Raw genomic sequence first — 25,156 nt, 5'->3', positions numbered from 1 at the left:
TGAGGCCCACCGGCCAATTTCTAAATTCCGAAGTGGAGTACAGCAAACGGCGGCAGCCATAGAGGAAGAGAGTGGAGTCTGGCCTAGAAGTCTCACCCTACTGGATATCTGTTTTGGTGTCATGTTCATTTTGCTATGAGATATTTTATGCTTTTCATGATAATTAATAGTTTGATTTTTTATGAGATTTTTCAAATGTAATAGGAAAGTAATTGCCTCCCTGTAACACTGAGAGAAATCATCAATTTGTTAAGAACGTTTTTTTGAGAAAAGTCGTATATTTCCATATTCTATCACTTTTTTTTTAGTTTCTTCTCAAGATTGATAGGTTACCTTTTTTTTTACTTGAGTGAAATCTTCCATGATACTAATAATGCCTAAAGGGCTGATATTTAGTTGACCTCTACTTGGTCAACTAAGTTAAGCTGTTAATCTCACATTTTAGATCATGCAATCCAGACAATACAACGTACTGAGAAAAGTTATTGTAACTAAAACTTGTTTGTGGATTGTGAATGTTTATGGGTAAATATATCCACCAAATGCGAGTAAGAGATTAGTCCATACCAAGGACTGACAATATTACTCTCCATACTATAGGAATATAATCTTCGCCAGCTGCATTTGCTCTATTCTCTCATAGGTTTACATTTACAGGAAGGGAAAGGAAATTAGAATTCTCCAAACAGTGGGCAACGCTCAGGGAGGCACAATGGACGACTGGCCTGGATGTGTGCATGTCAATAGATCTACCGTAATTAACCTGCATTGCCTCCTGCAGTGTCCTATTTATTATTGTCCAAAAGGGTATCCTGCACAATGAGTTTGTCCTACTATCGGGACGTAAATCTGCCTTGAATAACTTGCATCATTAGACTACATTTAGACATATTGTCCACGGAGTGATGCTTTAATCAATTCTGGACTTGGCCATATTCCTCCATTCCTGACCAGGCACATTTTGGGGTTTTATCGTACATGTGGTTAAAAGATCTGTAAAAAAAAAAATTTCTCATTTGGATAGTCAAATCATTTTTGCATCTTTTTTCATGATACATGGGTCATCATCACTTTTTTTTTATTGTGTCACCAATATTGGGCGATTTTTTTTTTTCACATTTACTTATGACCACAGAAGACCAATAAAATACTTTTGAAAATGTGTTGCCCTTTCTGTAACAATTATTTTTGTATACTGGGCTTTTATTCTTTTTTTTTTTTTTAACAGGGGCATGGCAAGCAACAACAATTTGGATTGGCAGCAGCTTTAATTACTGTATTTATTTTTTACCTTCTTTTTATTAAGTAATTTATTTTATTTTTCATTTAAACCTTTATTCTTACCTGGTTTCTCCTGTAACTGGGGCTGGTATATTAGCCTCAATTACAGGGGAAATGCAACCTCATGACTGCAGAGCTGCTGTGGGCGCCAGACTTGGTGCATGGTGCCCAGGAGGCTTCTGCACAGGAAGTCAATGGTACATGTTGTGATGTCATGACACCTTTGACACCCCATAGGCCTGCACAGAACCCTCCCCAGGGGCACAATGTCATCTGGAAGTCCCGTTCAGCGCAATAGGACCAAAGATTTTAATGCTAGCAGCAGGAGATCTCAATATGTGGAGACGTTTTATGGCACATTATGGTGCAGAAAAATGGCGGATATCACCGGGGTTGCTGAATTTTTGACAAATGCACATTTTTGTAAAATTCGAGTAGATTTCATTTCCACTCAGACTTATTCACTCATTTTTTGTATTCACTGAAAACAAATTTCACCTGTGAATTGAGAATTTTGAGACTGAACAATCAATCCAGGAGGATTAAGAAGTAGATTTCTGTATATTTAAAAGTTTGTTACTTTCAAGTGTACTACTCATCCATACTGATCTATGAAAAAAATGTAATCTGATGGTTACTGTTTAGGCAGATTAAAAATCTCTTCAAATTTGCTAGTTAAGTATATAGTTAGCGTTTTTTTAAATTCCTACATGCTTGGTTTTCAGAGTAATTTTTGTTTTCTGAAGCAAAAAAAAATGATGAACTAACCTCAGGCCTGCACTATATAACTACATAAAAAGATGCTGGGAGTCATTCCCACACCGATCTAGTACTGATGACCTATCCTAAGGGAAGGCATCAATATATTCTGACCTGACAATCCCTAATAAGTATGATAAATAAATATTAATAATGAATCTTTAAACCTAAACACCCAATCCCTTTGTTCTTATGGGAAGGAATGCTGCCACCGAGAGGGTATAAGAGCAGTTTTCCTCCTCTCCCTATTGAAATCACAGACTCTCGGATGAGTGAGTTGTTCATGCTGCATGCACATACTGCTGTCGTGAGAGATACAGTAGCTATCGGCTGAACCAGCATATCCCCCATTCGACAACGGAGATTCACAAAGCCATAGGTCGGGGGGGGGGGCACACAGACTCCAGGCATTGGTACAGACATCCGGAGGACATGCGGAGGAGCGAGGACTTGGACACATTGGAACCATAGGACCAGGAACGCACCTGAAGAAGGACAGTCTGGGGAAACCCACTGAGAAAGGCAGAGGAACCACAGGAGTATTGTAAGGATACATACACAATATTTTTGTTAGCTTAGTGCAACAGAAGGGTTAATCCAGAATGTAGCAAGAAGAGGGTTAAACAGCAGAACTGATGGTTGGCAGAAATCAGGAAAATTGCAAGATGACTGCACAGTGTGAACGGACGGTGGAGCACTTCAAACAAACCGAACTTTAGAGTCTCAATACTAAGATACGCGTAGTCTCTCTGACTGGCACTTAAGAGGCTTAGTGAGATGATGTCGCAGAGAGATGCCAGGCAATTTATAAAAGCCGACATGGAGAACTGCAAAGGGTGACGGCCATAGGAGAATGGAGCCGAGCCTGGCCTAGCCGAGAAAGAAGCGTAACAATATTGAAACATACCATAGTCTATATTGGAATATTGCTCCGTTATGCCTAAACTCGAGTACATAGACAATGTTTTATTTTTTTTTACATACACACGGCATATTCCTTTAATTTTGCCATATGGAGGCAATATAACAATACCTGCTTAAATGGACTTTAACTACAAAGTTATTGATGACCTGGGATAGATCATCCATATCAGATCTGTATGGGCCATTTGATTAGGAGCGGATCTACATAACTTGCAGTACCTGGCAGCAGCCACTAAATAGTGTGTGGAGCTGTGGTGCTCTGCTCCATAAACCATTTGCATCTATCTGCTGCTGGTAATGGATGATCAGTGGCATGTCGGGAGTCAGGCCCTCACAATCCCATACTAATTACCTACTTTGAGATCATCTTTGTCGTGCAAAACATCTTTAACACTAGACTGCAGCATTTTTTACCCGTTCTTGATATCTAGGAAAATTATCACTCATAAAGTAACAACTACTAATAGCTTCTAAGAGGTATTTTTTAAAAAAGAAAAATTGCCTAAAAGTTTCATAATGATGGAAAATGATTATACTTAATATTATGGTACAAAAACAATTGCTTCTGTGGAGATTCCGTCAAATTACTCATTAAAACATTCTTATGGAACTCCTTTTAGTTGTTAAAGAAAATATTTTTATAATGTGGTGTTTCATATAATAGTTCTTGACAGTTAGCAAATAGTGTGTCAGTAAAAAAAATGAGATGGAGGACTTTCTCTGAAAACAGATATGTAGGTTTTGTTGTGCTCATTCTTTCCTTTTTCCGCTTACAGGCCTCCAGTTGTCATCATCCTATCCTTATGGCTGTCACAGCTTTTTGTTTTCTGCAAAGTGTCCAAAACCTCTCAAGGACGCACAAAGAGGTGCATGTTGGTGTCAACAGAAGTAAGTTGTTAATTTTTACCAACTTAAGAAATTCATGAATGCGTTCATCAAATTGTCCTCCTACTACTGGAAGGATTAAAATTCTTAGAAACAGAAAAATGATTGTGAGCCAAAGGTCAGAAGAAAAGGAATCAATCTTTCAAGCCAAGATTTAGTGCATTCCTGTGATGCTATAATAATAATATTTATACTGGACCATTCGATAAAGCAGAGGTGGGGGGAACCTCCTGTCATTTGTACCAGCCCTAGGGCAGATTTCCAGTGGGCTGCAGTGCTTGGACCGCCAACCCCGTTTAATGCCGACCAACTTCCTGTGATGTATGCAGGAGTTTCAGTGTCTCCTATGTGATGTATACAGCAGTCTTCGTGTAGCTTATGTGAACTATATACAGCAGTCTCAGCGTATCCTGTGTGCTGTATATACAGTAGTCTGTCTACTATGTGATGAACAGTGACTTAAAAAAGTATTCACACCCCATTAACTGTTCCACATGTTTTCACATTACACCCACAAATTTAAATGTTTTTTTTTTTTTTTTTGGTTTTTATGTGACATGCCAACCCAGTATGTCAAGTATTTGTGAGGTGCAAAGGAAATTATAAAAGGTTTTCTAATTTTTTTTTAAAATATAAATCTGAAATTGCGATGCGATAAAGACCTGATTTGTAAAGTATATCTCTTATAGTTGCCCTGTGGATAGATTCTCCCATCCGAACTGTGGATCTCTGGAATGACGATGGCCTCCTAGCTGCTTCTTTAATTTGTGCTCTCCTTGCTTGGGATGAAAGTTTAGGTGGACAGGCAAGACTTGGTAGGTTTGCAGTTGTGCGATACTTTTTCCATTTTTGGATGATTGATTGAACAATGCTTAGTGAGATGTTCAGAGCTTAGGCTATTTTTTTTTTATAACCTAACCCTGCTTTATTTCTCTCAACTTTATTCCTGACCTGTCTGGTGTGTTCCTTGGTTTTCACGAACACATTACATTGATCCTTAATGTTTTCAAACAAAGCCCAGAGGCCTTCAGAGATCAGCTGTAGTTATACTATTATACTTTATTATGTGTGACCAGTAGAAGCGCCATTGCAGCGCGAAACGGCTGTCGTCCATTCCATTCCTGCTCCCATCCTCCGACGCCGATGTTTTAAAGTATTGGAATAAAGAAGTTTTCTAACCGGTGAGTGCCATCCGTTCCTTTCAATTTTTGTATTATACTTTATTATGAATACCTATTTTCATATGTTAAGCGCCATGGAATAAATGGCGCTATAATAATAAATAATAATAATGAGAATAAATTACACACAGGTGGACTCAATTTGCTAATTATGTGACTCGTGGAGGCAATTGGCCACTCAGGATTTTATTTATTTGCATTTGTATTCAGACTACAGGGGGTTAAATACAAATGCACCTTACAATTTTCAGATTTATATTTTTTACATATTTAGAAAACCATGCATTATTTGCTTTACACTTTAAAAATACTTGCTACTTTGTGTTTGTGTTTGTGTTTGTGTTGGTATATTACAGAAAATCCCAATAAAATATATTTATTTGTGGGTGTAATGAGAAAACACTTGGAAAAGTTCACACAGTATGAAAAGTTTATAAAGTCACTGCATATACCACAGTCTGTATATACAGGAGAGTCATTGTGTCTCCTATGTGATGCATACAGCAGAGTCTCTGTCTCCTATGTGATGTTTACACAGCAGTCTCAGCGTATCCTATGTGATGTATATTCAGCAGTCACAGTGTATCCTGTCTGGTGTATATACAGTATTATCAGTGTATCCTATATGATGCAGATATAGCAGTCTCAATGCATCCTATGTGATTTAGATACAGAAGTCTCACTGTATCCTATTTGATGTATACAGCATTCTCAGTGTCTCCTATGTGTTGTATACAGCAGTCTGTGTCTCATATGTAATGTATATACAGCAGTCTCAGAGTATCCTATGTGATATATGCAGCCGAGTCTCGGTGTCTCCTATGTGATGTTTATGCTGCAGTCAGTGTCTCGTATGTGATGTACAAACAGTAGTCTAAGTGTCTCCTATGTGATGTATATACAGCAGTCTCAGTGTATCCTATGTGATGTATACAGCTGTTTCAGTGTCTCCTATGTGATGTATACAGGAGAGTCTCAGTGTATTTAATGTGATGTATACTGTAGCCTTAGTGTATCCCATGTGATCTATACAGCTGCCTCAGTATCTCCTATGTGATTTATACAGCAGTCTCTGTGTATACTATGCAATGTATTCAGCATAGCCTCAGTGTATGGTATGCGATGCATAGAGCAGTCTCAGTGTGTTCTATGTGACACATACAACAGAGTCTCAGTGTATCCTGTGATATATATAGACAAATCTCAGTGTCTCCTATGTGATGTACACAGCAGTCTGTGTTTACTATGTGATGCATACAGCAGTCTCGGTGTATCCTATGCGATGTATACAGCAAACCTCCCACTGTTCTATAAATGTTACATGAGCAGTGATGAAGTACAGTTTGTGGAGACATGCAGTGTAATATACATCAGTGTTCAGAACAACTTATTGCTGCGAGCAGTTCTTTACAAAGCTTACTATCACAAAGAGAAGACTACGCTCCAGACTGATGCAAACCTTGAAAAGCAGTTGGAGTAGCAACATCATAATACCACATAAAAACACAAGCCTCATCAAAAAAGATGTTCTGGCAAACGTATTAGCGGTGAGAAAGCAGAAGGCATTATGGAAAATATGGATGATGTTACACTGACATCAGTCTGAGTCAGTGTTGGGCAAAGAAGGTCTACCTGATAACAAATGATTAAATAATTTTTAGACCATTTTTTTATTTAAAAAAAAAACATGAAACGTCTGTCAGTGCACTGTGTTATTAAACGGTTTAATGCCTACTACCGGATTTATATATTCGTGAGGTCAATATGACATTATCAAGGCTGTGTTTGCATTTTAAAGAAAGGGATGGATACAGTCCTACGAGACCTCAAAGTATTACACACATTTTTTTCAGGCAAATTTTAATTTAGAAAGATTGATCATCTCTAGTTGGAAGTAAACAATAGAGGCCTCCACTGAGTGATCTTGCAAACCATAAAGAATTAATATACAAAGTGCATTGGATATGTGTGTATCTCCTTTTGTACACAAAATAAATACAATGCATTTGTTGAAATACTCCTTGAAGTGTGAACTACTTCATGTCTAGAAACTATTACTGAAGTAAAAGCCTGAGCAAATGTTGCCTCGTCTGCCTCCGGCAGTCTTGAGGACAGAGGCGGGGATGCGCCGGCTCTGGCGTATAACTACGGTAATTACTTGTTTTCCATACAGGTGCTTTTTGAACAGCTCTGGAGGATGAATCAGATTTGTCTGACAGTGGCTATATTTCAAAGATACTCGAATATTGGATTACTTACACAGAACAGTCTGTCATGAACTTGATTTAAATGTTTAATTAAAACCATCTCAGTCCTCACTGTGTTGAGTTGCCAAACATCATCAGCACGTTGATGGGTTATAGAAAGAAACCTGTAACCTGAACTTTGAAAATTCAACACAGCTGAATAAAATCCATTATCAGTTATTATGGCACAGATGCCCTCCAGTTCATCTGATAGCAAGTACCTAGAGAGTTATAAAGCTGGCTCCTATCACATCGTTACATTGCATTTAACTACAGATAAAAATACAGAAATCGGTCAGATAAAACTAGTTGTGCCATGTTAGTTTTGTCCAAGAGCTCAAAAAGAAGAAGAAATGAAGCAGAAAATGTCCTAAAAATTGTCCTTGTCTTTAAGTGTCTTCCTGGCGATCCATCACAGATGCTTGGTGGTGGCTGCTCCACTTATGTTTACATTCTGCAAGTGGTGACGTCCCATACCTACATATGACCACACAGCCATGCGCTGGTTTCCCTTCTCTTTCGGTAAACTTCTGCCAACAGGCTTACATTAAAAACAAACGGAGCTTTATGTACCCTCCTCAGGTCCAGCGCTGTTCACAAGGGTTTCCGTAACAGATAATCACTGAGTTTATAAACTTGCACTGCCTACATAAATCTGAAGAAACTTGATGTCAATGAATATCTTCTAGAATCTGTTGCTCTTTGAGTCGTCCCAGTATTTGACCAGTTTGGGACACCTCCAAAACATAAAGATGATATACCCACCTGTATTATCATGTCTTAGGCATTCGCTCTTTTCATGCTTACTTCAACTTTTTCTGAATATAATAAGCCAATAAAGACCATATACCATTGTGATGTGAAGTGTTCTTCCACACATCATGTGAACTGAGGGCTGGTGTACATTTGTGGAGTAAGTTACGCCACTTTAGTATGATGAATTTGATGGGCGAGAGTGACCATGCCGCCGTCCCTCCCATACCACACCCATATTGGCGCAGCAGGCCGAGACCGGAGTGTGAAAACCAAGAGTCGCAATATTTTTTAAATCAGAAATCTGGCGTAAACACCTTAATGAATCGCTCGAAACCTTCCACATCAGGCTCAATCCCACTCTTGGCACAACTTGGAATGACTACTGTGCCATCAGTGATTTCACACCAAAGTATACATAACAACATTTAATTTTATTAAAGGAGCTGTCTGGGAATAAAATACTGATGAATTATCCCCTGGATAGGTCAGCAATATCAGACGGATGGAGTCCCACACCTGACACCTGCACCGATCAGCTGTTATTATGTCCGGCTTGTGACGTAATAACCTCATATGAACTCTAGCGTGGGAAATTTTCAGAATATTTTCCCACGCTAGAGTTCATATGAGTTTATGCCAGCAGGGGGCGCAGCACCGCAAGTCTAGGTGGCTACGTTCCCCTGCATTCCATTCATTCCCCCCAGTTTTTACAGCCAGGGGTGGCTGCATTAGCAGGCTCCTGCTTGTAAAATTATTTAACCCCTTCTGATGGATTTACATCGTGGGACATGACTGTACGGCGGACAGGTATGGGATATTGATTTTTTTTATTTTAACTTTTTTTCAGAAGACAAGGGTTGTCATTTGGATTGAGCATATAATAAAGTTATTACAACACCATGTGTATTTATTTAATTAAAATCCTTTTTTCTAATGTGTGTATTATTAACCCTTTACTACTATTGAATTAATAATGGAGAGGTGTCTTATTGACATCTATCCATTATTAACCAGGCTTAATGTCACCTTACATTAGCAAGGTGGCATTAACCCCTTATTACCCCATATCCCACCGCTACAGGGGAGTGGGAAGAGAGAGGCTAATTGCCAGAATAGGCACATCTTACAGATGTGCCTTTTCTGGGGTGGCTGGGGGCAGATGTTTTTAGCCGGGGGGGGGGGGTGTGCAATAACCATGGTACCTCTCTAGGCTATTAATATCTGCCCTCAGTCACTGGCTTTCCCACTCTGGTGGAGAAAATTGCGCGGGAGCCCACGCCAGTTTTTGCCATGATTTAACCCTTTATTTTAACACCTAGAGCTCCCAAATTTTGCACACACATACTACTAACATTACTAGTGAGGAATATGTAAAAACATAACGGATATGAAATTGTTTACTGTATGTAAACCATGTCTCATATCCTGTCGGGTTTGATAAGGAGATAGCAAAAGCCAGCAATTGAATTACCGGCTTTTCTGCTATCTAGCTCTGTACTAAATATAAATATATATATATATATATATATATATATATATATATATATATATATATATATATACATACTGTATATGTGTGTGTCTCACTGACATATATATATATATATATATATATATATATATATATATATATAATCTACCTATACTATGTGTAGACATTTAGTTTATCTATTCTATTCTAACCTGTCAGTGTGTTTTTACTGTACACCGCACTGAATTGCCGGCTTTCCTATAGAACACCGGTGCGTATTTCTCTCAAGTCACGCTGATGGTCCGTGTGTAATCCTTATTTTTCTCGCCCCCATAGACTTTCATTGGCGAATTTTTTTGCGCAATACGCTGACAAACGCAGCATGCTGTGATTTTCTCAGCGCGTAAAATAGGGCCGATAAATATACGGCAGATAGGAGCTGCCCGATAGAGAATCATTGGTCCGTGTGCAATGTGTTGTTTTTGCGCCTCTGATACGTCCGTATTCCTCTCTAGTGTGACCCCGGCCTAAGACTTACCTCTCCTGGATTTCATTAACCCCCGTCACCCCCGGGCCCTTATTCGTTTCTGTTTTTCGCTCCCCTTCTTCCTAGAGCCGTAACTTTTTTATTTTTTCATCAATATGGCCATATAAGGGCTTGTTTTTTGCAGGACGAGTTGTACCTTTGAACAACACCATTGGTTTTACCATATCGTGCACTCGAAAATGGGGAAAAAAATTCCAAGTGCAGTGAAATTGCAAAAAAGTGCAATTCCACAACTGTTTTTGGATTTTTTTTTTTACCATATTCACCAAGTGCTAAAACTGACCTGTAAATATGATTCTCCAGGTCATTGCGAGTTCATAAGTTCATAGACACCAAACATGTCTAGGTTCTTTTTTTATTTAAGTGGTGAAAAAAAATCCCAAATTTATTTTTAAAAAAACATGTGGGGGCTTATTTTTTGCGTGCCGAGCTGACGTTTTTAATTATACCATTTTTTGTGGATACGATCTTTTGGTCACCTGTTATTGCGGCGACTAAAAAAAGTACTTATGGTAAAACATAATTTAACTTTTTTTTTCTCTACGCCATTTACCGATCGGATTCTTTTCAGGGGACTTTGAATGTGGTGATACCAAATATGTGTATGTTTGATTTTTTTTTTTTTAATTGCTTTATTTTTAATGGGGCAAAAGGGGGGTGGATTTGAACATTATCTATATATATAATTTTTTTTTTTTCTTCTTTTTAAACTTCATTTTTTACTTTTTGCATGCTTCAATAGTCCCCATGGGAGACTAGAAGCTGCAGTTGTCTGATCTCCTCTGCTACACACAGGCGATGATCAGATAAAGAGGGTTTTAGGGGGCTGATAAAGCGCTCCTACTACCTTCTAGGGGTAAATCCTGATGACAAGTCCCTTTAATTTGGCCTTTATAAGTAAGCTTCACTATGCTTTTATATGCATGTTTTTCAAATTTATTGGCAGTAAAACAATGGATATTTGGTGTCGTCCCTAGGCTTGTGCAGTAACAACTCCAAATAACTGTAGGTGTCGGTTTTTGCTTTGAGAAATGAACTTGTCGTAGCATGTGCAGAACTCTTGTGGTGCATCAGGTGTTTCTTTTCTGCTGAACACTCATTTCTCTGTGTATACATAAAAGAATGATAAGAGGCCATCAGAGCGCCTCCAACACGTACCAGCCTCGCGCCTCAGACATTCTTTATTGTGGACTACATATTGGCTGCTATTGCTGCATCTCTGTCGACACAAACGTCAATTGACAGCTCGCACACTTAGTATATTATTTGTGGAGAGACAGGAATTAGCTAAATTGCATTAATTGAAATCTATCATGTTTGTTAATTCCTATATGATATGGAACTAGTGGTACGGCCATTTCTCCAAAGTTTCCCAGGAGCTGTTTATCAACATGACAACACCAGGATGCATGTTGCTTGTGCTGTGAGCGTGACCTAAACATGCTACCATGGCCTGCAGCGTCTCCAGACTCCCAACAAGCTCATATGGGATGTTATTAGTTGGCAATTGCAAAGGGAGTTGCCAGCAGCCGATCTTGATGACAATTGTGCCCAAGTCCATTCAGCGTGGCAGAACATTCCTCGGCGACCATTAATAATCTTACAGATAGTAGTCCAGGCTGCAAGTGTGGGGATTTCTGCATGTGGCACTTATATTTTATACTAAATAAATTGAGAAATTTTGAAAATGTTGTTTCCATTTTTTCATCATTTGCATATCATTAACATGTCTATCCATCCTGTGATTTCCATAACTTCATGACTTTTACTTCTTGGTGTTACAACTCCAATGTTGATGAGTGAATATTGTGTAATGTATATACAACAAATCCTTAATATGGGGCTAAGCTGGTACTGAAAACCCATTTTCAAACATCCCAGTTGAGTATTATGAGGTAATACAGGTGCTTCTCACAAAATTAGAATTTAATGAAAAAGTTAATTTATTTCTGTTCTTCAATACAAAAGGTGAAACTCATATATTATATAGAGTAATTAGAGAGTGATCTATTCCAAGTGTTTATTTCTGTTAATGTTGATGATTATAGCTTACAGCCAATGAAACCCAAAAGTCATTATCTCAGTAAATTAGAATAATTAATAAAAAAAAACACCTGCAAAAGCTTCCTAAGTGTTTAAAAAGGTCCCTTAGTCTGTTTCAGTAGGCTCCACAGTCATGGGGAAGACTGCTGACTTGACAGATGTTCAGAAGGCAGTCAGACACACTCCACAAGGAGGGGAAGCCACAAAGGTCATTGCTAAAGAAGCTGGCTGTTCACAGAGTGCTGTATCCAACCATATTAATGGAAAGTTGAGTGGAAGGAAAAAGTGTGGTAGAAAAAGGTGCACAAGCAACAGGGATAACCGCAGCCTTGAAAGGATTGTTAAGAAACACAGTGGAGAACTTTTTGTACTTTAGGACCTGGCGTGTCCATGCACAGTGTAATTCCTACATACTTTCTTCCAGAATCTGGGAGGGATTAAAATTTATAGCAAAAAGCTATAAGATATTGTAATTGTATAAAGCTGAAACATCCCCTAAATCCATTAGCAGCTGTTTGTTCCATCTTCAGAATAATTTACGCGAATTGAAGACGGAACCTTTTATATTTTATGGAAGAAGCTGATGTGCTCGGCCTTCACAAACCATTGTGGCATTCTGGTTCCATTTGTTTAAGAAAAGTAAAGTATTTAAATAACTTTATTCATCTCATGAAAGGCAGATGAACATTCCTGACATTCTTGCATTCTCCTTCCCGCTATCAACCATCTCACTAGCTTTAGATGCTCTGCAAGCGTATCATTCATAATCCTCTACTGCTGATGATGCAGAGCAAGAGACAGCTACAGCCCCAGGGCAAGATTTGTCATCGGATATGTTGTGTTTGCAAAATATCCTGAACTCACATCGCATTCAGTCTTGCAAAATCTTAAAATTTGAATTACTTTTACATTGAAAACGGCTCTACGTATATAATAGTTTTAAGGGGATAATAACATCCATTCATATTTTTCTTTTAGCTTACAATTGTGTAAAGTTATAAAAGAAGTCATACCCACCTTACCGATCTGCTGCAACTCACTTCTTGGCCACTAGCTGGTCTCTGTACCACAACACAGCGGATATTATGTCTAGCCATGGAACCGATGCAATTCTGTATCTGGTTGAATGAAAATGTCACATTGTTAGTGGTCATGAGATCAGCAGAGAAGTACAGAGACGGGCTGGGAACATGGAAGGGTTGGAACCACAGCGATAAAGGATTGGCATAACTTTATTTTATTAAATTTTAAGCTGATCTATTTATGGCTGTACAACCCCCTTAAAAGGGTTGTCCGGTCTTAAGGTACAAATCTGCAGTCACTTTATGTGACTGCAGGCTTGTGTGGCACCCCAGGAGTCCGGTTGCCACAGTGGCATTGCCTCCCTCACAGGGGGTGATGCCATGCCTGGAAGCAAGAAGGTATTCCCTTAGCAGGTACACTGGCATACAACACCTTTCCCACTCCAGACCAGAAGAAGGAGCTCTAAATCCTGCTTCAGGATAGCTTCCTTATACGTTTTGGCCTGGAGGCGGGGTTAGAGAGTAAAGTGTGAGACAGTGAAGGGAGAGGAAGCATGTGAGGAGAAGCCTGGGAGTGGAGCTGCGACTGAGCTCATCCCAGGATTTAGTGCAACAGAGCGGACACCGAAGTCCGTGGTTGTGTGGGAACTACAGGCCCTCAGCCTAATCTGGAGGACACGAGATTGCAGGTCTCCTGGCCACAATTGACACTCGAAGGCACAGCTGCATACCAGAGCCTGGAGTCACCATAAGGGAGTGACACCTGGAAAAGGCTCAAGCTGCCGGCCATGCGGGTAGTGTTTCACTAATTTGACAGACTGAGAGAGAGACTTAAGGAGAACTACAAGCATCAGGAACCCAGAGAGCAGTGCAGTAGGGAGGCTTCCAACCACACCTGGCTAGAGGAATTCTGAACTGCTTCCAGGCTACCCAGATCTCCAATACCACCTGTTACCTGTGCTCCGGACTGCACCTACAATTAAATGTAAAGAAACTACAGTCCCTGTGTCCTCCAATTATTCCTGCACCCCAACATCCACAATCCCTCATAGACTGGTCTGGTAGCCCTGGAGCCCCAGCTCCTCCTGTGGGGAGGTATACCAACTCTGTTGCAACACCATCAGCCCCAGTGGTCCCTTTAAGCAGCTTCGGCCATCCCTGGCCGAGTACCACAGGTGGCGTCACGAACATTTCCCCTTTATCCCCTACAAACTTTAGCATCAATATTCCTTCATTCCCTTTTATTGTGCGCCCAGAGCCACGGACCGGGCCATCGCTGCCGTGACCACCCCTTTAAGAGTCATGCGTGTTATGGTTCTCAATGGCAAGAGAACATAGCCCAGCAAACATAAGTACTAGCTCTTGGAAGGATGGAAACTAAACTGACCATGAACTAAACCTGCCGCACAACTAACAGTAGCCGGGTAGCGTTGCCTACGTTTTTATCCCTAGACGCCCAGCGCCGGCCGGAGGACTAACTAATCCTGGCAGAGGAAAATATAGTCCTGGCTCACCTCTAGAGAAATTTCCCCGATAGGCAGACAGAGGCCCCCACATATATTGGCGGTGATTTTAGATGAAATGACAAACGTAGTATGAAAATAGGTTTAGCAAAATTGAGGTCCGCTTACTAGATAGCAGGAAGACAGAAAGGGCACTTTCATGGTCAGCTGAAAACCCTATCAAAATACCATCCTGAAATTACTTTAAGACTCTAGTATTAACTCATAACATCAGAGTTGCAATTTCTGATCACAAGAGCTTTCCAGACACAGAAACGAAACTACAGCTGTGAACTGGAACAAAATGCAAAAACAAACGAGGACTAAAGTCCAACTTAGCTGGGAGTTGTCTAGTAGCAGGAACATGCACAGAAAGGCTTCTGATTACAATGTTGACCGGCATGGAAGTGACAGAGGAGCAAGGTTAAATAGCGACTCCCACATCCTGATGGAAACAGGTGAACAGAGGGGATGATGCACACCAGTTCAATTCCACCAGTGGCCACCGGGGGAGCCCAAAATCCAATTTCACAACAGTACCCCCCCCTCAAGGAGGGGGCACCGAACCCTCACCAGAACCACCAGGGCGATCAGGATGAGCCCTATGAAAGGCACGGACCAGATCGGAGGCATGAACATCAGAGGCAGTCACCCAAGAATTATCCTCCTGACCGTATCCCTTCCATTTGACCAGATACTGGAGTTTCCGTCTGGAAACACGGGAGTCCAAGATTTTTTCCACAACGTACTCCAACTCGCCCTCAACCAACACCGGAGCAGGAGGCTCAACGGAAGGCACAACCGGTACCTCATACCTGCGCAACAATGACCGATGGAAACACATTATGAATAGAAAAAGATGCAGGGAGGTCCAAACGGAAGGACACAGGGTTAAGAATCTCCAATATCTTGTACGGGCCGATGAACCGAGGCTTAAACTTAGGAGAAGAAACCCTCATAGGGACAAAATGAGAAGACAACCACACCAAGTACCCAACACAAAGCCGAGGACCAACCCGACGCCGGCGGTTGGCAAAAAGCTGAGTCTTCTCCTGGGACAACTTCAAATTGTCCACTACCTGCCCCCAAATCTGATGCAACCTCTCCACCACAGCATCCACTCCAGGACAATCCGAAGATTCCACCTGACCAGAAGAAAATCGAGGATGAAACCCCGAATTACAGAAAAAAGGAGACACCAAGGTGGCAGAGCTGGCCCGATTATTGAGGGCAAACTCCGCTAAAGGCAAAAAAGCAACCCAATCATCCTGATCTGCAGACACAAAACACCTCAAATATGTCTCCAAGGTCTGATTCGTCCGCTCGGTCTGGCCATTTGTCTGAGGATGGAAAGCAGACGAGAAAGACAAATCCATGCCCATCCTAGCACAGAATGCTCGCCAAAATCTAGACACGAATTGGGTTCCTCTGTCAGAAACGATATTCTCCGGAATACCATGCAAACGGACCACATTTTGAAAAAACAGAGGAACCAACTCGGAAGAAGAAGGCAACTTAGGCAGGGGAACCAAATGGACCATCTTAGAGAAACGGTCACACACCACCCAGATGACAGACATCTTCTGAGAAACAGGAAGATCCGAAATAAAATCCATCGAGATGTGCGTCCAGGGCCTCTTCGGGATAGGCAAGGGCAACAACAATCCACTAGCCCGAGAACAACAAGGCTTGGCCCGAGCACAAACGTCACAAGACTGCACAAAGCCTCGCACATCTCGAGACAGGGAAGGCCACCAGAAGGACCTTGCCACCAAATCCCTGGTACCAAAGATTCCAGGATGACCTGTCAACGCAGAAGAATGAACCTCAGAAATGACTTTACTGGTCCAATCATCAGGAACAAACAGTCTACCAGGTGGGCAACGATCAGGTCTATCCGCCTGAAACTCCTGCAAGGCCCGCCGCAGGTCTGGAGAAACGGCAGACAATATCACTCCATCCTTAAGGATACCTGTAGGTTCAGAGTTACCAGGGGAGTCAGGCTCAAAACTCCTAGAAAGGGCATCCGCCTTAACATTCTTAGAACCCGGCAGGTAGGACACCACAAAATTAAACCGAGAGAAAAACAACGACCAGCGCGCCTGTCTAGGATTCAGGCGTCTGGCGGACTCAAGATAAATTAGATTTTTGTGGTCAGTCAATACCACCACCTGATGTCTAGCCCCCTCAAGCCAATGACGCCACTCCTCAAAAGCCCACTTCATGGCCAAAAGCTCCCGATTCCCAACATCATAATTCCGCTCGGCGGGCGAAAATTTACGCGAGAAAAAGGCACAAGGTCTCATCACGGAACAATCGGAACTTCTCTGCGACAAAACTGCCCCAGCTCCGATTTCAGAAGCGTCGACCTCAACCTGAAAAGGAAGAGCAACATCAGGCTGACGCAACACAGGGGCGGAAGAAAAGCGGCGCTTAAGCTCCCGAAAGGCCTCCACAGCAGCAGGGGACCAATCAGCAACATCAGCACCCTTCTTAGTCAAATCAGTCAATGGTTTAACAACATCAGAAAAACCAGCAATAAATCGACGATAAAAGTTAGCAAAGCCCAAAAATTTCTGAAGACTCTTAAGAGAAGAGGGTTGCGTCCAATCACAAATAGCCTGAACCTTGACAGGATCCATCTCGATGGAAGAGGGGGAAAAAATATATCCCAAAAAGGAAATCTTTTGAACCCCAAAAACGCACTTAGAACCCTTCACACACAAGGAATTAGACCGCAAAACCTGAAAAACCCTCCTGACCTGCTGGACATGAGAGTCCCAGTCATCCGAAAAAAATCAAAATATCATCCAGATACACAATCATAAATTTATCCAAATAATCACGGAAAATGTCTTGCATAAAGGACTGAAAGACTGAAGGGGCATTTGAAAGACCAAAAGGCATCACCAAATACTCAAAGTGGCCCTCGGGCGTATTAAATGCGGTTTTCCACTCATCCCCCTGCTTAATTCGCACCAAATTATACGCCCCACGGAGATCTATCTTAGAGAACCACTTGGCCCCCTTTATGCGAGCAAACAAATCAGTCAGCAGTGGCAACGGATATTGATATTTAACCGTGATTTTATTCAAAAGCCGATAATCAATACACGGTCTCAAAGAGCCATCTTTCTTAGCCACAAAGAAAAAACCGGCTCCTAAGGGAGATGACGAAGGACGAATATGTCCCTTTTCCAAGGACTCCTTTATATATTCTCGCATAGCAGCATGTTCAGGCACAGACAGATTAAATAAACGACCCTTAGGGTATTTACTACCCGGAATCAAATCTATGGCACAATCGCACTCCCGGTGCGGAGGTAATGAACCAAGCTTAGGTTCTTCAAAAACGTCACGATATTCAGTCAAGAATTCAGGAATCTCAGAGGGAATAGATGATGAAATGGAAACCACAGGTACGTCCCCATGCGTCCCCTTACATCCCCAGCTTAACACAGACATAGCTTTCCAGTCAAGGACTGGGTTATGAGATTGCAGCCATGGCAATCCAAGCACCAACACATCATGTAGGTTATACAGCACAAGAAAGCGAATAATCTCCTGATGATCCGGATTAATCCGCATAGTTACTTGTGTCCAGTATTGTGGTTTATTACTAGCCAATGGGGTGGAGTCAATCCCCTTCAGGGGTATAGGAGTTTCAAGAGGCTCCAAATCATACCCACAGCGTTTGGCAAAGGACCAATCCATAAGACTCAAAGCGGCGCCAGAGTCGACATAGGCATCCACGGTAATAGATGATAAAGAACAAATCAGGGTCACAGATAGAATAAACTTAGACTGTAAAGTGCCAATTGAAACAGACTTATCAAGCTTCTTAGTACGCTTAGAGCATGCTGATATAACATGAGTTGAATCACCGCAATAGAAGCACAACCCATTTTTTCGTCTAAAATTCTGCCGTTCACTTCTGGACAGAATTCTATCACATTGCATATTCTCTGGCGTCTTCTCAGTAGACACCGCCAAATGGTGCACAGGTTTGCGCTCCCGCAGACGCCTATCGATCTGGATAGCCATTGTCATGGACTCATTCAGACCCGCAGGCACAGGGAACCCCTCTCTGAAATTCGCCGCCTGAAGCTCTAACTGAGGTTCCTCATAAAGCAACCCCAAAGCCAGGAAAAACGCATCCACATTGAGCAACGCAGGATCCCCTGGAGCCAATGCAAAAGCCCAATCCTGAGGGTCGCCCCGGAGCAAGGAAATCACAATCCTGACCTGCTGAGCAGGATCTCCAGCAGAGCGAGATTTCAGGGACAAAAACAACTTGCAATTATTTTTGAAATTTTGAAAGCAAGATCTATTCCCCGAGAAAAATTCAGGCAAAGGAATTCTAGGTTCAGATATAGGAACATGAACAACAAAATCTTGTAAATTTTGAACTTTCGTGGTGAGATTATTCAAACCTGCAGCTAAACTCTGAATATCCATTTTAAACAGGTGAACACAGAGCCATTCCAGGATTAGAAGGAGAGAGAGAGAGAGAAAGGCTGCAATATAGGAAGACTTGCAAGAGATTCAATTACAAGCACACTCAGAACTGAAGGGAAGGGGAAAAAAAAAAAAAAAAAAAAAATCTTCAGCAGACTTCTCTTTTCTCTCCTTTCTCTGTCAATTAATTTAACCCTTTTGGGCCGGTCAAACTGTTATGGTTCTCAATGGCAAGAGAATATAGCCCAGCAAACATAAGTACTAGCTCTTGGAAGGATGGAAACTAAACTGACCATGAACTAAACCTGCCGCACAACTAACAGTAGCCGGGTAGCGTTGCCTACGTTTTTATCCCTAGACGCCCAGCGCCGGCCGGAGGACTAACTAATCCTGGCAGAGGAAAATATAGTCCTGGCTCACCTCTAGAGAAATTTCCCCGATAGGCAGACAGAGGCCCCCACATATATTGGCGGTGATTTTAGATGAAATGACAAACGTAGTATGAAAATAGGTTTAGCAAAATTGAGGTCCGCTTACTAGATAGCAGGAAGACAGAAAGGGCACTTTCATGGTCAGCTGAAAACCCTATCAAAATACCATCCTGAAATTACTTTAAGACTCTAGTATTAACTCATAACATCAGAGTGGCAATTTCAGATCACAAGAGCTTTCCAGACACAGAAACGAAACTACAGCTGTGAACTGGAACAAAATGCAAAAACAAACGAGGACTAAAGTCCAACTTAGCTGGGAGTTGTCTAGTAGCAGGAACATGCACAGAAAGGCTTCTGATTACAATGTTGACCGGCATGGAAGTGACAGAGGAGCAAGGTTAAATAGCGACTCCCACATCCTGATGGAAACAGGTGAACAGAGGGGATGATGCACACCAGTTCAATTCCACCAGTGGCCACCGGGGGAGCCCAGAATCCAATTTCACAACACATGCGACCCAGTCCCGAGTGCCGGCGGGTGCTGCATTTGTGAATCCTCACATCGCGCGCACTGCACACTGTGAGGATTCTCAAGTTGTGGGAGAACATGTGAATGCAAGTATGCGATATGAATACTACCGGCCACATTCAGACCAGATGGGAGCGGCTTCGCTCAATTCAAGTGTATTGAGCGAGGCAGAAAACAGTCTAGTCGGAATGTGGCCGGGAGTATGCATATCACATGACCGCCTGACACAACCCAGGCTGTTCCTCCATCGCTACATGTGCTCCGAATAAGGGCTTGCTCACACGAGCGTATAACACGGCCGAGTGCTATAAGATATTTTATCGAATAGCACTCAGACCTCTGTTATTCTATGAGGCAGCTCAGATCTGCATTTTTTTCTGATGCCGATTCAGTATAAGGAAACAATCTCCGCATGCTGCGAGATTCGGTACACATGCACCCATACAAGTTTATGGGTGCGTGTCAAACATCAGACTGCACTCAGATGTCATCCGAGTGCAATTTGATTACTGCGGACACAGGCAACAGAGAAGACAGTGAAATTACTTTCTCAGTCTTCTCCGCAATTGTGCTCCATTTCTCTCATGATCAGGGCAGAGTGCAGTGACACTCGGCTCAAACTCTGACAGAGTTTGAGCCGAGAGTATTAGCATAATCAACCCTCGCATGAGAGAATATTCGGCCTTGTGACCCCGGCCTAAGCCCATGTTTACACATTCAGTATTTGGTCAGTATTTTACCTCAGTATTTGTAAGCCAAAACCAGGAGTGGGTGATAATACAGAAGTGGTGCATATGTTTCTATTATACTTTTCCTCTGATTGTTCCATTCCTGGTTTTGGCTTACAAATACTGAGGTAAAATACTGACCAAATACTGAATGTGTGAATGTGGCCTATGTGTGTTTTCAGGTCCCTAAGGTTTTTTTTCCAAATACTGCATATTCTCGGTAAGGCCTTGTTCCCACAAGCGTCTCTGTAGAAGCCAATGAAAGGAATGAACGTGTGATAAAAATACCAACACAAAATAGCGCGTGCCCTAAAGATTGTCTTCGTGGACTAAAATCAATGTGCTAAGTGCTGTGGATTAATTTCCCACCAATGAATGTGCATCAGCACTGCCCAAACGAACATTCATCATTGTATAAGTGATAATAAGGATTGGGGTAAATGTCATCTATTGGAAAATTATATATAATTATATATATATCTCAGGCAAAACTAACAGGTCAATCAAATTCTTATCCTCTCTTGCTGACAACTTTATCTTCCTAAAGGTAGGGGAGAAAACAAGAGGATCTGCTACCTTGGATCTAATCCTTATAAACAGGGAAGAAATGGTTGAGGAGGTAAGAGTGGCTGGGACCCTAGGCGGTAGCGACCATGCTATTTTAGAATTTTGGATAACTAGAGGGGAAGATTTCAAAAAGGCAGATTAAGGGACTCAGAAAGAGAATCGGAGGGATCCAATGGCTGGATATCCTCAAGGACAAAAATGTCTAGGAAGGTTGGGAAATCTTGAAAAATGAGATTCTCAAAGCACAATCATTAACAATTCCAAAAAGAAGGAATTATACAAAGCATTTAAGGAAACCAGGATTGATGAACATAGAACTTAAACACATAAAAGAGGGAGGCATATCTAAAGACTAATATAATGCTGTCTGCAGAACCTGCAGGGCATGAATCAGAGTAGCTAAAGCTAACAATGAATTAAGGCTTGCAAGTGAAAAGCGATAAAAAAGGATTTTGGGGATATGTAAAATGTAAAAGAAAAGTCAATGATGATATAGGATTTTTTACAGAATGAAAATGATGAAATGATAAGAAAGAGAAGGCCGAACTTTTAAATTCCTATTTTGCATCTGTTTTCTCTCCCAAAGGAAATGTAACATCAACTGATCTTCACTGTCCTATTAAAGGAGTAGAAGAATCCAGGATATCTATGAACAGGGAAATAGTGAGGACACACTTAGCTAACATAAATGAATTCAAGTCTCCAGGGCCAGATGAATTACACCCCACAGTACTGAAGGAGATAGCAGAAGAAATTTTTGAACAACTCTCCATAATCTTTGAAAATTCTTGGAGAACAGGAGAAGTCCCAGAAGACTGGAGAAGAGCGAATGCTGTTCATATCTTCAAAAAGGGGAAGAAGGTGGACCCAGGGAACTATAGGCCGGTGAGTCTGACTTCCATACCAGGAAAGATCTTTGAACAAATTATTAAACAACATGTATGTAAGTAACTAGATAAGAACGAAGTGATTAAGCAGAGTCAGCATGGGTTTGTAACTAATAAGTCATATCAGACTAACTTAATTTCCTTTTATGACAGAATAAATGACTTGGTGGATCAGGGAAATGCTGTAGATATAGTATATCTAGACTTCAGCAAAGCATTTGACAAAGTATATCACACCATCGTTATTGAAAAAATGACTAAGTATGGAATGGGCAAGGAAACTGTTAGGTGGATTCATAACTGGCTTAGTAATTGGACCCAAAGAGTGGTTTTAAATGGCTGCACATCCAGTTGGAAGAATGTCTCAAGTGGGGTACCACAGGGCTCTGTCCTGGACCCTGTATTGTTCAACATCTTTATCAATGATTTTCATGAAGGAATTGAGGGTAAACTGATTACATTTGCTGATGACACAACGCTAAGAGGGATAGCTAACACTAGAGAAGAGAGAGCGGATTCAAAAAGATATAAATAAACTGGAGCAGTGGGCAGCAACTAACAGAATGGTTTTTAACAAGGAAGAATGCAAAGTACTACATCTGGGCAATAAAAATGAAAAAAGCATTTACAGAATGGAAGGAATAGGGCTAAGCAACAGCACATGTGAAAAAGACTTGATTATACTAATAGATCACAGACTGAACATGAGTCAACAGTGTGATGCAGCAGCAAAAAAGGCGAATGCAATTCTCGGATGTATTAACAGAAGCATATAGTCTAGATCACGCAAAGTCATTATTACCCTCTACTTCTCTTTGGTCAGACTTCACCTGGAATACTGTGTCCAGTTTTGGGCACCACATTTTAAAAAAGATCAACAAACTGGAGCAAGTTCAGAAAAGAGCGACCAGAATGGTGACCGGTCTGCAAACCATGTCCTATGAGGAACGGTTACAGGATTTGGGAATGTTTAGCTTGCAAAAAAGAAGACTGAGGGGAGACTTAATATCTGTCTTCAAATATCTCAAGGGCTGTCACATTGTAGAAGGATCATCTTTATTCTCATTTGCACAAGGAAAGACTAGAAGCAATGGGATGAAACTGAATGGGAGGAGACACAGATTAGATATTAGAAAAAGCTTTTTGACAGTGAGGGTGATCAATGAGTAGAACAGGCTGCCATGAGAGGTGGTGAGTTCTCCTTCCATAGAAGTCTTCAAACAGAGGCTGGACACACATCTGTCTGGGATGATTTAGTGAATTCTGCTTTGAGCAGGGGGTTGGACCAGATGACCCAGGAGGTCCCTTCCAACACTAACATTCTATGATTATATATATATATATATATATATATATATATATATATATATATATATATATATATATATATATATAATAATAACAATCTTTATTTATATAGCGCCAACATATTCCGCAGCGCTTTACAGTTTAACAGTTTCAAACACAACAGTCATAGGTAACAACGTTAACAATACAGTAATAAAGCAAAATAAGACAAAATAAGACGACCCTGCTTGTGAGAGCTTACAATCTACAATGAGGTGGGGGAGATACAAAGTACAGGTGTGTATTTACAATGATGGTCCAGCCATCTTCAGGGGTTGGGGGATAGATGGAGATAGTGAATGGGCTACACACACAAACATAAAATGAGTTTGATTAGTGAAGGTGATAGGCCGCTCTGAACAAATGTGTTTTGAGCGAGCGCCTAAAACTATGCAAATTGTGGATGGTCCTAATATCTTGGGGTAGAGCATTCCAGAGGATTGGCGCAGCACTTGAGAAGCCTTGGAGTCGGGAGTGGGAGGTACGGATTAGTGCAGAGGTTAGTCGAAAGTCATTTGCAGAGCGCAGAGGTCTGTTAGGCCGATAGACAGAAATGAGGAAGGAGATGTAAGGGGGTGCCGCACTGTGGAGAGCTTTGTGGGTGAGAACAATTGAATTGTATCCTGTAATGAATGGGCAGCCAGTGTAACGACTGGCGAAGAGCGGACGCGTCCGAGTAATGATTAGCCAGATGGATGACCCTGGCTGCTGCATTAAGGATGGACTGGAGAGGGGAAAGTCGCGTGAGGGGGAGGCCAATTAATAGAGCGTTACAGTAGTCCAGGCGGGAGTGGATCAGGGCGACAGTGAGGGTTTTTGTTGTTTCCATGGTGAGAAAAGGGCGGATTCTAGAGATGTTCTTTAGGTGTAAGCGGCACGAGAGCTCAAGAGATTGTATATGGGAGGTGAAGGAGAGATCGGAGTCAAACATAACATCCAGACAGCGCGCCTGCTGCCGGGGTGTTATTATGGTGCCACCCACGGAAAGGGAAATGTCAGATTTAGGGAGGTTAGTAGAAGGCGGGAGCAGAAGAAGTTCAGTTTTGGAGACGTTGAGTTTCAGATAGAGAGCGGATATGATGTTGGAGACTGCAGACAGCCAGTCAGTGGCGTTCTGTAGTACAGCAGGGGTAAGGTCAAGGGATGACGTGTATAGTTGTGTGTCATCAGCATAAAGATGGTACTGAAAGCCAAATCTGCTGATGGTCTGTCCAATTGGGGCCGTGTAGAGGGAGAAGAGAAGGGGGCCAAGGACTGAGCCCTGAGGTACCCCGACAGTGAGAGGAAGAGGAGATGAAGTGGAGCCAGAGAACAGAACACTGAAGGAGTGGTCAGAAAGGTAGGAGGAGAACCAGGAGAGAGCAGTGTCCTTAATGCCTAGTGACTGGAGCCTAGAGAGCAGGAGAGGGTGGTCAACAGTGTCGAAAGCTGCAGAAAGGTCGAGAAGAATGAGCAGAGTGGTCACCGTTACGTTTTGCTGTCAGAAGGTCATTGGTCACCTTGATGAGTGCAGTTTCTGTTGAATGTAGGGGGTGGAAACCGGACTGTGAAGGGTCTAGGAGGGAATGAGTGGAGAGGTAACGGGTAAG

The 25,156-nt window shown here is 41.7% G+C and overlaps 1 long non-coding RNA gene across 1 annotated transcript; it reads right to left on the bottom strand.

The window, feature by feature from the left end:
* Positions 1 to 444: 444 nt before the first annotated feature.
* Positions 445 to 23,078, bottom strand: LOC143787555 (uncharacterized). The gene is made up of 3 exons (XR_013218395.1): positions 23,051 to 23,078; positions 13,111 to 13,211; positions 445 to 993 (listed from the first exon to the last, which is right to left on the bottom strand). It is a non-coding gene; the product is annotated as an uncharacterized LOC143787555 (long non-coding RNA).
* Positions 23,079 to 25,156: the final 2,078 nt, after the last annotated feature.

This window comes from Ranitomeya variabilis, chromosome 8 (assembly GCF_051348905.1).
Source record: "Ranitomeya variabilis isolate aRanVar5 chromosome 8, aRanVar5.hap1, whole genome shotgun sequence".
In the NCBI taxonomy this organism is placed as follows: domain Eukaryota; kingdom Metazoa; phylum Chordata; class Amphibia; order Anura; family Dendrobatidae; genus Ranitomeya; species Ranitomeya variabilis.
Note: the sequence above shows the minus strand (reverse complement) of the source record. Positions and strands in the feature narration are given on the sequence as shown.